This window comes from Echinops telfairi, unplaced genomic scaffold, assembly GCF_000313985.2.
Source record: "Echinops telfairi isolate 266 unplaced genomic scaffold, ASM31398v2 ScPeMD7_9;HRSCAF=40, whole genome shotgun sequence".
NCBI lineage: Eukaryota > Metazoa > Chordata > Mammalia > Afrosoricida > Tenrecidae > Echinops > Echinops telfairi.
In genome coordinates, this window is record NW_022103906.1 from 101541424 (window position 1) to 101555339 (window position 13916).

Consider the following 13916-nt stretch of genomic DNA (forward strand, 5'->3'; position numbering starts at 1 on the left):
TGATAAGAGTTGTATGAGCCCTCAGTAAAATGATTTAATTATTTAAAAAAAAAAAAAAGAAATGAAACAAAGTTCATAGAGCAGCATTTGTGCACCAAGGGTCTCTTTTTCTCTGCCTTTGGTGTCATCCCTAGAGCTAAATGCTCCAGTGTCCAACTGTCTAAAATAATCATGCAGTTGCAATTTTTTTTAATTTAAAAATCATTTATCCATAAGTCATTCCCTTTCTCCACTTTAGGCCTAAAAATGTATTCTTCCTGCTGATCCAACAAGATTTATATCACATGCTTCCTGCTCTGGCGGCAACTCAACACTTCATCATATTAGAGAACATTCCTTGTGGCTCATTTATCTGAGAACAATGTTATAAAAGTTATTTCATGTTTATCAAGAAAACTTTTCTAATCATTCATGGTATTTATCTTCCTATACCAAAAAAAAAGTTCACTGCCATGGAATTGATGATAATTCATAGCAACCCTATAGGACAGTGTAGAACAGCCCCCTGGGAGTTTCCAAGACTGTAACTGTTCACGGGAATAGAAAGCCCTGTCGTTCTCCCTCGGAACAGCTGGTGGTTCTGAACTGCCAGGCTTGCTGGTAGCACACAAATTTATGACTATTACACCACCAGGGCTCACTATAATATTAGTTCTATTGTGACTAGACAGATTTCTAGATATATACACAAACTGTGAAAAAATGCATAGAATCAATGTGAGAAAAATACTCTTTATTAATAATACTTTGTGAAAGTTAAACTACAGTCATACTTTTGTAGATCTAAACTATTATTTTTATTAGCCCCTCGGATAAGGAATTTTGCTATTTGGGGTCAATATATGGGCACCAGTGCTTTTAAAAATGCACCTTTGGTTGGTTTTCAGGGGGTTAAAAAAGTCTATAAGCCTTCAGACAGAATCCTAAATTATACACACACACTCACACACAATGAGTTTAGCTAACATTTAGCACTCTGAAGAATCGGGACTCGCTGTACTTTCTACATTCCTTTTTTCTGTAAAGCTAACATTGTTCTAAAAAACTGAAGACTATTAATAAAACTTTGGCACACAGAAGTTGAGCATCTTTTGCTGAGAATTCAAAACAGTGAAACACAATTCCTTTTCCTGAAAAAGCCCCCTTGCCATACTGTCATGCTACGTTCGTGCTGCAAATAAACATCAAAGTTCCACTCTGGTCTGGAGGGTCAGAGTGGGCTGGAAAGAGAACAAAGGAACAGAAGACCCACCTCATGGCGTGGCAAACGTGCATTCAGATTAAATACGACTCTGAGTCCCAATGAGCTGCGCTTCAGTTCACGAAACAGGAGCTTCATTTTGTTGCCTCATGACATGGCCAGCACCCATTCCGAAGCTGTTCTTTTTTCTATTTGCTTTGTTTTACTTTAAATCTTGGTGACTAATACTGATTTTCCTGTTCTAAAAACACTCCATTTGGCAAAATTCATACGTCATTTGCACCATCCTTGCAGTGCTCACTGAGTTAAAAATCCTGTCATCCACAATATGCCAGAGAAGCTTGGGAAATCACCCAGGCGCGCAAGGATCCGTCGAGTCCCGTGGAAGTGGCAGGCAGAGTGCATCTGCAGGAGGCTCCAGTATTTGACAGGGAGGGCGCCGCCATGCCCTGGGCAAGAGAACCTGAGGCAAGCCTGGGATGCAGAGAAAGCAGGCGCTGTGGGAAAGGGCATAAACAGAGATAGGTAGGGCCATGAGAGTAAGAATTACAGCCAGCCCTGGAGAGCAGGCTGGATAAGGTAATTGGACAGTGAAAGCTACACATTTCCACAATGCAGGAAAAAATTCTCTGGAAGCTAGGAAAATTCTCTCAGCAAGCATGCAGTCAAGAAGAGCAGTGTTGCCAGAACAAGGGTCAGAGCACCCGGAGTTGAGTCTAGTGGGGAGGGGTATTTGGGTGTGGGCTGGCTAGCCAGAGGGCAACATGATTTGTCACATGGAGGCAAGGATGACATAGGTCAGGGTAGAGATGGTGGAGTTCACAGAGAAAAAGACGTATAAAAAGATTTCTCTCAACAAATCTTCGTTGGGCATCTAATATGTGCAGCGTTGAGTGAATGGCATTTGACTTGATTCTTGAAGGTAAGGAAGGAGAATGTCCATTTTTAAGGTCAACCACTGGTAGCCATTCATGAGATTCAATGGAAAACTGGCATTTATAATAAAAAATGTTAAATTAACCTAACACAAGCCCTTCATTGAACAACAAAAAAGAAGTGCAAGATCTTGAAAACTTGATTCTGAATAATAAAAGCTGCAGAGGATACTCAAATCAGCAAAGCTGAGCAGGGATTTAAAACAAGCACACTAAACATAAGACATGAAACCAAATTTGTCTAGTGACAGTGCAAAAATCACACACCTCGGGGACCAGAGAGGCTCTTATGGGCTCACACTGATTATAAGCCTTGGTGGTACAGGGGAATAAGCATTAGACTGCTAAGCCAAAGCTTGGAGGTTCGAATCCCCTACCCACTCTACAGGAAAAAGCAAGGCAGTCACCTTCTATAATATTGGCAGCCTTGGAAACCCTCCTGAGCAGTTCTCCTCTGTCCTACAGAAGTAGAACTGGAGTCAAACTGACTCTGAGGCGATCGCAGAGCAGGCAAGTTCTATAGAAAACAGGTCAAAATGCCCGGCAAGGAGACAGTTCTCAAAATGCAGAGAGAGAGAGAGAGAGAGAGAGAGGCGAGCAGTCCAGAGAAACCCCATGCTGGCCACACTTGCACTTTTACATTTTCCTTTAATCACATTCAAAATCAGTTGACGAAAAAACAAAGTCCATTTTGATACATTTTCTGTAGCCAACTACAATTATATGGAAACATACAGAGACCCTGATGCCACAGACAAGCAATTGGTTAGATGCTAAAGCAAAAAGTTGGAGGTTCTCATCTACCCAAAAGCAATGCTGAAGACAGGTCTGACAATCTACTTCTACAACCATCCGCCTTCAAAAAACCTAGGGAGCTGTTTGATTCTGATACACGACGAGGGGCTCTGAGTCAGAATCAACCTCTTGGATTGCAACTGGTGCATATAAAATATGATTTCATTGAAATAGTCAGTGAAATCACTCAATATGTCCTTTTACCGAAGGAATTTAAGTTCTTATACCAAGGCACTGATCTGGACCTTATCCAAATATAGATTCATCCTTTTCAATATTACAAAATTACTAATGAGATGTTTTACATTTTATTTTTCATACTAGGTCTTTGAAATTCAGTATGCCAATTTTACTTAAAATCCATCTCAACTTGGACTGACCACACTTAGAATACAGCCAGTGGTTACCACTGTAAACAGCACAGCTCCAGCTTCTTCTACTTCCTGTCTACTTGTGGTTTGATTCTATTGTACCAGAAGTCCTGCCCTCCTCAAACAGAACAGTCCTTGAACGTGGGGCCTTATCTGCCAGTCAAGGGGTACACAACAACTCAAGGCCTCCGGCCAGCTGTCCTTCCCAGCACTGGTCACAGACTCCTGGAGGCCATGCTGCTCATGGCCAGGAGCTGAGAGAAAGCAAGGTCCCTGGTCCCTGGTGCTCTGGGCCAGAGGGGAGTGGACTCCTGAGAGATTCAAGTATTAACATTCGGTTCAGGAAAAACTGCAAACAGTGTTTTCTGAGACTTATTCACGCTCTTCTATTCTTCACAACATAGTATTTGGCTCAATAAATACTTATTCAATATATCAAAAATAATGTACTTCAGATATGGAGTTAGTTCACAAAGAGAAGAAACAGAAGGGTATAGCAAGATTGCAGTTTTTTAAAAAATTATTCTTTTTACCAGGGTAAAACTGGCTTTTGTTATCGTCACGCCCCACTCATCGGGACTCTGTGTGCAGAGTAGAAATGCTTTGCAGCGTTTTCCAGGCTCGGGCCTTTCAGGAGCAGATTATCAAACCTTCTCCGAAGGCACATGGGGTGGTTTTAAACCAGCACCTGTAAGCTGTATTCCACCGGTCCAAAGAGTTTACGTGGAGGATTCATACCTGTTCTGTGATGACAAAACGTCAGATGCTGCCTGCCATTCTTGACACACCTCCCATCTGGTCGTTACCTTGCTCTCTACACTTCTCACTCCCATTGCACATTCCTTAATTTGCCCTTTATCCTTAGTGAATAGCAGTTCTTTACAAAAGAATGAATGGATATGGTTGTTTCAGGACTCCCAATTTCTTTGAGGGCAACATGCATATTCATTTCAACACATAATTACTGAGTGCCTACTATGAAGTAGGCGCTGTACCATTTGCCAGAGGTAGTAAAAGGAAGAAGGCAGGATTGTGACTTGCTGGCCCCACCACCTCCCAACGCCCGCATTTTTCTAAGACAGCATTCTACTGGCCTGTACCAAGGACATTTAGGTCACATGTGCATGGACCTGGACCCAATCCAAGTAGGAATTCATGCTTTTCAAAGAACAGCAGATAAGAGAACCGAGATAAAGCCTATAGTGGCCAAGCACTGCCTAGTCTTTTTTTTACATAGATTCTCTTATCTAATCCTCTCGAAAACTTCCCTCCCTTCTCTCTCTTCCTCAACTCCTCTTGCTCCCAGGTAATGTCCCACAGCCCAAAGACAATGAGACACAAACAAAACCAGCTGGTGTTTTTCATAAAATGTGCTTATTCCTCACACAAAACGGACCAATGTCGTTGACATAACTCTTATCCATCTTTTTCATGATCTTAAATGCAGATGTAAACACAAAGCTATAGAGAGTAACTTTAGACTATGAGGCAACCGGCCTGAGGGGAAAGGATAACATGCGAGGATACTGCCGTCAAACACACAGATGCTGAGATCTCCATGGTGTCGCCGAGGATCTGAACCAATGCCAGCAATCACCTCCCTGCGAGGCCTCGTCACTGAGCATAGTAAACTCCTTATACATAGCTGTTGACCAAACATATTGACTGATGATTGTATGTGTTGGGCTCCAAAAAAATTTAAACAGCATGTCTAAGGCCCATGCACAAGTTTCAACTCTGACTTCAAGATCGGTCCCACGCTGCCCCACGCTCTCCTCCACAGTGCCTTCCCGTGAGCATAGTCACTGGCCTATTCGTAGTTCTTGGCTTAACCTTGTCCATAAAGTGTATCAAAGGGGTTAAGGCAAGAACTGTAGGGTTCAGGGCCAGCTTGATCAAGACTTGGCCCTGAGAATCACAAGCACCATGTTCCGTGGACACCTGTGTCTGGAGCAGCCTTTGCACCACCTGGACGGGTATGCCTTCTCCTCACCATCTGCTCCTTCGTGTGTGATTGGCTAACACCATATTCTGACTTTCCCCCTTGGGTCAATGTGAAATTCTACAATAATAACTAACCACTGTGGTTCCTGTACATGAGGAGGAGATACAAGTAAAGAAGTTACCGTAAAGCAAGACAGTGGGGAGGGAGGGGTACAGACACCAAAGGAGAGGCCACTTCTTAATACTACAAAGTAATGGGACAAAAAGTAAAGATATCTCCCCCTGCTCCCCACCCCCATGCCGGCCTCCCACAACCAGACTCTCTCAGTGCTCCTGGCCCGTGGCTAATGTTTCAGTGGGACACAAAGCACAAAGAAGGAGCTGTATTCTTTGAGCAGAGATCCAGCTCTGTCTCAGTCCCACCTGGACTACAGCAGCCTCACACTGCTAAGTGATTAGGAAGACCTGCATACAGTTTTAGCCAACACATGTCAGCTCCTGATGCACCCACTTAGAACGTCTTCTGCATGATCTTTGTATTCCATTGTCCTCAGACTAGTGAACTCCTGCACACAAGCCACCAAAAGGTGCACGGCAATCAGAAAAGAATCATTTATAGTACGAGCTCTTTATGTTCTCAGTCACAAATGAAACAGCATGTCCACAGTCTCTCAAATGTTCACCCTTCTCCAAGGATAGGTTCCCTTGAAGCACACATGGCTTTCAATACACAATTGCCACTCTAGTCCAAAGAAGCATCTGAGCCACTCCAGAACACACAGCCTTCAGAGAGCAAGAACATACTTTTGATTCTATGACTCATTCTTCATGTACATTAAAGGCTATTTAGCAGTTTCCATCTTTCAATTCTTACATTGGAAGAGCCACGTGAGCTATGGTGCCAACTGCCTTTACCTGAAATGCATTCTTTCAAGGAATTCTAAGGGTCTCTTTGGCTTAAGCATCCTGGACTTTTATTAGAAAGTTCCAGAGCTGAAAGGGTAATGAAGCCTCATGTCCCTTTCCTTCTTTGGCAGTCTTTCCATCAGCCCTATGGCCTCAATCGCCTCAAGAACAGCAGTTCTCAACCTGTGGGTCACGACCCCTTTTGGGGTCGAACGATCCTTCCACAGAGGTCACCCAATTCATAACAGTAGGAAAATTACAGTTATGAGGTAGCAACGAAAATAACTTCATGTTTGGGGGGTCACCACACATGAGGAACTGGATTAAAAGGTCACAGCATTAGGAAGGTTGAGAACCACTCCTCAAGAACATCCTACTTAGCCTCCATACCCACCCCCTCACCCCTGTGCCGGCCCGCATGAGGTGCCCTCCACTCCTCTCCCCTCCACCTCTTCAAATTCTACCCATGTCCATTCTAGCATCCACCAGCCATTTCTGTCATCAGAGTTTCTATGACACAGTTGGACAAGCCAGTCGAGCACTTATTCATAATCTTCACCTTAATACCCGGTCACTTTTCACTAGACTACAAGCAATGCAGGTCAAGGGCCACTTCCCATCCCTCATTTGCATCACAGTGTCTTATATTACATGAGCATTTATCAGGCAACTAGTGACAATGCCTCATACTGGAGGTGGCATGATTTATCATCTCCAAACCAAGGTCCCTGGAATTTTCCAAGGCTTCCTCTCATTCTAGGCCACCGGAAATGCCTTCTACTCTCTTCGTTGTAGAATCCAAGTGAATATCTACATTCACTTTGCACTCAACTTCTTACAGCTATGTTGATCTGACCATTTCAAAGGGAGAACTGATATCTCCGTTTTCTCAGAACACACTGGAATGCAGAACTGAAACTCTAATTCTATTTTTTGGTTCATAATTTACTCAACGTTTCCACTTTGAAGCAGTTTTCTTCATTTTATATTCACTCGTTTAACAAAAATTCAATTACAATGATAGGCAATTATGTTGGAGTGGATTAAGTGCAATTCTGGGCTCAAAACCACCTTGCTCCAGGAACACCTGGGTACAGAGTCTATCTTTGACCCAGGCCAGGGGGGAGGGGGAAGAGTGAACCTGGGAGAGGTTCCTTTTCCTCCCTGTCTCCAGGTGCGCTTCTGTTGGGTGCCAGTACATCTCACAGCAGTGATTCTGTAGCTTTAAGAAAAAGGAAACATTTGCACTGAACCATGACAGTCCCTTTGCAATCTGGTATGTGTAGTTGGTGGGAGAACATTCGAGGCGAGGTGGTAAACTCAGAGGTTATTCAAAGATCAGCCCTGGAAAAACAAGTTGGAATCTGATAACAAAGAACCTTGAAAGCTAAACCAAACCGTGGAGCCTACATTTTATTTAAGGAGAACTGGACTAACTGAAGGGGGGTCTTAGATATGGCAAGAGGTAGAGAAGGATGAGGACACTCCCCCCCCTCCAAAAAAAATGCATGCATTCTGGCTTTAGCACATACCCACGGGTATGACTGTGTTAACATGGGGGAAAACATCTGTGCATGTTCTGGGAGGGGAAACAACTTCCTCCCACCAACACGCTGAGCAGGGTAACGGCTCCTCTCTCCTTCAGGGAAGTGGGCAAACCCTGCTGAGGAGACAAGGAACAGACAGCAAGAAATGGACATGAGAAGTGGAATCCTAAGAGTTCATTCTGTCCAACAACTACATGCCCCCAGTAACATGGTAGAGCCTGGAGACAACCAGTAGAGTAAGAAGGACTCTCACAATCTAACCAGTCCCTGGCCAGCTGTGCTATGGATTCATGAAAACATTACATGATGGGTCCCTAGCTATACAAATGGCTAACAAGAGTTTAAAGGATGTATACGAGATATCCAGTTTGCCACACTCTAAAGAATCCACCTCCCTCTAGATCAGTGTTTCCACAAATGGGTGATACTGCCCGAGCAAGCTGCAATGATCTTGGAGGGCTACAAAAGCCAATATCTACACTTTATCCTGGATGAACAGGAGCCCTGTAGCGTAGTGGGTACACATCGGGCTGCTAACAGCAGGTTCCATGATTCTAAACCACTAGCCACTGCGCAGAAGAAAGACAAGGCTTTCTACTCCCATAAAAAACACATGGGGCAGTTCCACCCTGTCATAGAAGATAACAAATAACAAGTCTCTTCTTTCTTCTGAGGAGCAACTGGAGGTTTCGAACTGCCAACCTTGCAGATGGCAGCCTAACTGCTAACAATTATGCCACTGGAGTATCCAACTTATATCACAGATGGTCTCAACTGAAAGCCACAAGCTGCTATGAACCAGGAAACCAAACCAGTTGGCACTGATTCATGATGAATCCCATTGTGGTCAGAGTGGAATTGTGCTCCGTGTGGTTTTAAAGACTGAGTTTTTGGAAGTAGATCACCAGGCCTTTCTACTAAACTGCTTCTGGTTGAACTCAAACCACCAATTCTTTGGTTAGCAGTCAAGTGAATTAACTATTTTTACCACCCAGGGACTTCTCAGACCACTGTAAGTCCTGGGATAAAAACTGCCTGTGTAGTTCAAGTACCTCTGTACATAGGAGAATAAATATCCCTTAATTTCATAAACAATATTTGCTACAGATGGCTTCTCTAATCTCTCTCTGGATACCCTTTTCTCATTGTGACCCTTTACCAAGTAGAGCGTACGGAGTAAGAAGAGACGTGGAGAAATACTTGCAAGGGAAAAGGCTCCCTAACTAAACAATGTGAAAACTCTTGTATCAGTGGAACCTTCCAGGAGACAGAACAGAGAACCATGCTGTTACACCTGGGGATGTTAGTCATCAGGTCAATTCCAACTCAGAAAGACCCTATGGGTCAGAAAAGAAGAGCAGCTTGTAGTTTTGAACTTTTATAGGTACCTATAATGGCCTTATAGGTACCGGGCCCAACACGTAGCCCAACACAGAACATCTAGACTGACCTCAAAGACAGCCAGTGACAGAGCAGTCAGAGCTCACTTTGGTCACATTGTACTGGTTATAAGGTCACTGTCTACACCAGGCAATCGCTGCTATTCTCACCCAGAAGGTCCTTGATCCTGGACTGTGCCTTCGGTTCCTGGCTCAGACATCATTTACTCCAGCAGACTCCTCACCACACTGAGCTAAAGCAGGTGCCTCCACTCGCTGCTCCGCTGCACTCTCCACACCACTCACTCCCTTGTTCAAATAATCCTTTAGTGTTTCTATTTCCCACCTTAAACTGCAGGCTCCTCAAGGTCATGGACTATCTCATTTTCTACCGGGCTCTGTGTTCAAAGCCGGCCTTTTCGTTTACTCTAAGTGTGACTTTGAACAATAGAGCTTCTCTTTGCTTCACTATGCTGCTACACTAAAAATTACATCAAACATCCACGGTGAGCACTCAAGAATGATGCCAGCCAAATAATGAATGATTATTAACTATCATTTCTTCTATCCCCAGTGAAATTGATGAGAGACTATAAATATTAGTTGGCACACTTCTTCATGCAACTAAGTAATTTGTTTTTCTCTATAACACTGCACCTAGCTTGTATACTTGCCATAGGACCTTCAGAAAGCATGTTCCGATCCCGGATTTAGAGTGAGTGATGAAAGAAGGTGGAGACTCTCATTACCAATGACCCAAAGTCACATCTCTTAGCACATCGTATGGGGGAAAATTCATTTTTGTGCATGTTTTAAAAGATAAAACTTTCTTGCACAAAGCTCCATAAATGATTGCACTTAGTAAGTGGTACTGCAAATATTGATATCCTTGGCAATATCATTAAAGCTGACTATCTCTGATTCATTTCTGAATCTTCAGAATAGGTTAGGCCAACAAGATGGTTTTACAGTTGGAGAAACGGGTCCATTCAGAAAGGTGAAGACTGTCCGTGCTGGGGTACAGTGGTGAATATAGCTGCCTTCCAGAGAGGTGAAGACATTAGTTGGAGGTCCAACAGCTGGGTCAGAAAGCTGTGCACGCTCTGTCTTTCAGTCCTACACCCAGAGGTATGTTAACAGTTGCTTCAATTTAACTTCTTCATCTAATTAAGAAAAGGTATTTATGTGCATCTGGCATGCAGGAACAAAGGTAGGAAGACACTGGTCGCTGAAGGGATTACCTCAAATGACTTTTCTCATCTTAAAGGAGCCTTCAACTAAGCCATTGGATCTAGAGCTACTCAGAGTGAATTATGGAGAGGGCCTACCCTCATCCGCTGTCACTCACCGCCATCCAGTCAATTCTGACTCAGAACGACGCTACAGGGCAGAGCAGAGCTGCCCTTTGGGGTTTCTGAGGTTGTAATCATTTCTACAAGCAGAAAGCACCTTTCTCCTGTGGAGCATCTGGTGGGTTTAAATCACTGACCTTTCACTTATTGAACCAATGGGTAGCCCACTCTGCCACCAGTGCCCAGCTCACGGCCATGGAGCTGCTGCCGACTCAAAGAGGCCCTGGGGACAGGGTAGAATTACTTGCCAAGACTGTAAACCTTTTTTTTCTTTTGGAACAGTTTTATTAGCACTTCATCCACATGTCATATCATTCAATAATTCAGTCATATCAAGAAGAGTGGTATAATCATCACCACAACCAATTCTCGACTGTATCTCTTTATGAGAGTAGAAAGCACTGTCTTTCTCCTGAGGAGCTGCTGGTGGTTTCAAACTGATGCCCTTGCAGTGAATCACTGGCCCCAGGGCTCCTCCTGGTGCCACTTTTGTCTCCATGCATTAATGTGATATCCCCACCTCGGAAGCTGGAGCTGGGGAGGCATGCACCTTTCTTGTCCAGATGCCCAGGAAGTATCTGAGATTTCAATTTCATCCTGTGACTCCCAGTAAAGCTACATACCTCAATCATCTCAATTTTTTCCCTTTCTTCCTTACTTTCTTTTTAACTTTTTACTGTGAACTGGGTGAAGGTTTACACAATCAACCAGTTTTCCATATTTTGTTTCTCGTCATTGATTGCAATCCACACACTATAATATCACTTATCTTACTCCGTCCCTTTGTATCCTACCCCTTCCTGCCTTCAAAACGTTGCTGCCCTGGGGATCTCAAATGGTTGACTATTCTGAGGTATGCATACATCTCTAGTGTTTCAGTTCCCCATCTAATAGCCATCAAGTCAATTCTATCTCATTTTGACCCTGTGGGACAGAATAGAAATACTCCCCAGGGTTTGCAGGTTTCTAAGACTGTAAATCTTTTTGAGAACAGAAAGCCTCATCTTTCACCAGCGGAGCAGCTGGTGGGTTCGAACTGCTAATCTTGCAGTTGGCACCCAATTCGTAGCCCACATGACACCTTTGTTCCCCTTATGGCCCTGTCTACTGCTTGGTTGACATTTGTGCCATGAGGTGAGTTCATTTCCAGACCCAAAAGGGAACTAACGTCTCAACTGTTCCACCGGTCTCTGTCTGACTGTTAAGTCTGGGGGTGTTGTTATTTTAAGATTTGGGCCTTTGATCCACGTTTTTCTCCCATTCTATCTGGTGTCCGTATTTTGAACACCAGAGAGAGATTGGTCACAAACCCTTTGTGTGACCTGGGACTCGTGTCCTCTCCCTTGAAATCTGGCATTTCCTCATCGATGCAACAACAAAGCTGAACTAGACTATCTGTTCTGTCATTCTCCATCTCAGAGGACAGATTCTCATTCCCTGAACCTACTGCAAAGAGAAAGATACCAAAGAAGTAAGAGATTTGAACCAAACACACAAAGGGACTGAATTATCAACCACAGGAGTCAAAGCAGAATCCCATGGATCACGGAACATGAATACTAGGTTTCTGACCCTGTCATGCCCAGCCATGTGGCATATTCATGCCTCTGCGCCTCAGCACTTTTAATTCAACAATTCATGAGGACTTTGGGGCATCCCAAATCACCACATTCTTATAAAGAGTTTGATATGGGGATTAAGTGATCAAACTAGAGTGCACTGGGATATGTGAATAAAAAGGTATCACCTTAAAGGTGCTCTCCATAGTTTCCAAAACCTCCCTGACATGGCCTTGGAGGCATGTCTTCATTCCCTCAATGACTGTTGATTTGCCCCCCTCCCCCAAAATTGTAGTTTGGGCTTCTTCTGTTCTCCTTCGAGATGTACTGACACTGGTGTCAGCGCTTCTGAAAAGCCATACATTTCAAAATTCAAATTGGTCTAGTCCTAGAAATTTTGCGGCCTATTAACATGTGGTTATCTGCATCACAAATTGCTCATGAAGTCTGCAGTTCATGTGTGAACCTGCGGTAAATAACAAAAACAAATGTCAGGCCATGTGGATGTCTGACTCTTAAGTCCAAGCTCCTTGTACGGGCACTCCTCTTACCCCATCAGCTGACCACTTTGAAGATTTAATGAGTTATCTTACCTGGACCTCTGTCGTCATCGCTTCTTGATGCCCATCAAAAGAATTTAAAACAAAAAAACAGGCAATTTCTGCGGTCCTGTGGCAGAAAAGGGGCTCCAGTGGGACGTCCAGGGGTGCCCTCTGGCCCTCTTCCTTTGCTCTGGAAGTCCCCTCAGCTTGGGGGCTCCTTCCGCCACATGCTGGCTCGGACCCACCAGTCACCTTGATTCAAATATTACTTCTCTCTCGGATCCTTCCCTGGCCTGCTTCTCCACTGGCCACTCCATAACGCCCCTTCTTCATCTACCACCTTACTTTCCGCCTGGAAGTCCCTTCATAAGCATGGGAGCTCCACTCTCAATTGGAGGGCAGTCTTTCCGTGATTCACCCCACACACAGGCCCGCTCCGAGAAAGAAAGAGCCAGAGCGTTCATCACTGTTTAATGCGAGGCATCCGGTCTCTCTCTAGTGGGAGTCCACTCGGGGTAATTCCCTGGGGCCTTTCTAACGCAACTCTGGAACTAAGCCCGGGGGGGCTGGCAATAGGCCAACATAGATATCTGTGGAATGGAATTTTAATTATTATTATTATGTTTTAATTCACTGGAGGAAAGGAGGGAAAAAGAATGAGAGCAAGAACGAACTTTGAGTCACCGTCCTGGGGGCAGAAATGAAGATATAAGTAACCCCTCCCCCACGACCCCTAAATCTTCGATCCCAGCTTGCACAAGTCACAGCAGAGCTGGGAACTAGGCGTGGTGCGGTGGGAGTAGCGAAGCCCAGCGTCCCAGAGCCCAGTAAGACCTGCAGGGAACTTCCCCCAACACTACCTGCCCAGCGACACCCAGGCGGACGCCGATCCGCGGCGCATCCACCCAGCGTGGAGGCCGTGGGCATGGGGCGCCCAGGGAGGGTGTGCAAACTCGGAGGCCCGCGGGCAGGGCCGAGCTGACCGTCCCTGCCTCTGCCTCCCTCTCTGCTTTTCGAAGGCCAGCGCGAACCTAGGGCCTCGGGCTCTGGGGCCTGCGGGCGGGGCCTTCCAACAAAGAGAGGACCCTCGGGGCGCGAAGGCGCCAGCCGGACCTCGCGCGGCACAATGGAGACGCGCCCGAGCGAGGGGTGGACGAGGGACAGTGAGGCGGACCCGGGGTTCTGGAAGTGGCCCCGGCCCTGAGGTATGAATGCAAGCCCGAGAGGACACCCGCGAGGTCTGCACGGAGACAGCGAGTCCCCGCCACGCAGTCGGGCACTTGGCCGGGCAGGGCGGCCAGCCCCAGGCCCGAGCCGCCGGAGCGCGCCCCTCCCGGCCGGGCCCCGCGCGGATGCCCACACAAAGGGCGCGCACTCCGACATCC

The 13916-nt window shown here is 45.4% G+C and overlaps 1 protein-coding gene and 1 pseudogene across 1 annotated transcript in view; both read right to left on the reverse strand.

Annotated features, from left to right (window-relative positions):
• RNF144A (ring finger protein 144A) overlaps positions 1-1304 on the reverse strand; it is a 161946-nt gene extending 160642 nt beyond the window's left edge. The window contains exon 1 of the mRNA XM_045286627.1: positions 1253-1304. The gene's annotated coding sequence lies outside the window, so the exon portion shown is untranslated. The remainder of the gene's footprint in view (positions 1-1252) is intronic.
• Positions 1-13914, reverse strand: part of LOC115868267 — a 55714-nt pseudogene extending 41800 nt beyond the window's left edge.
• Positions 13915-13916: the final 2 nt, after the last annotated feature.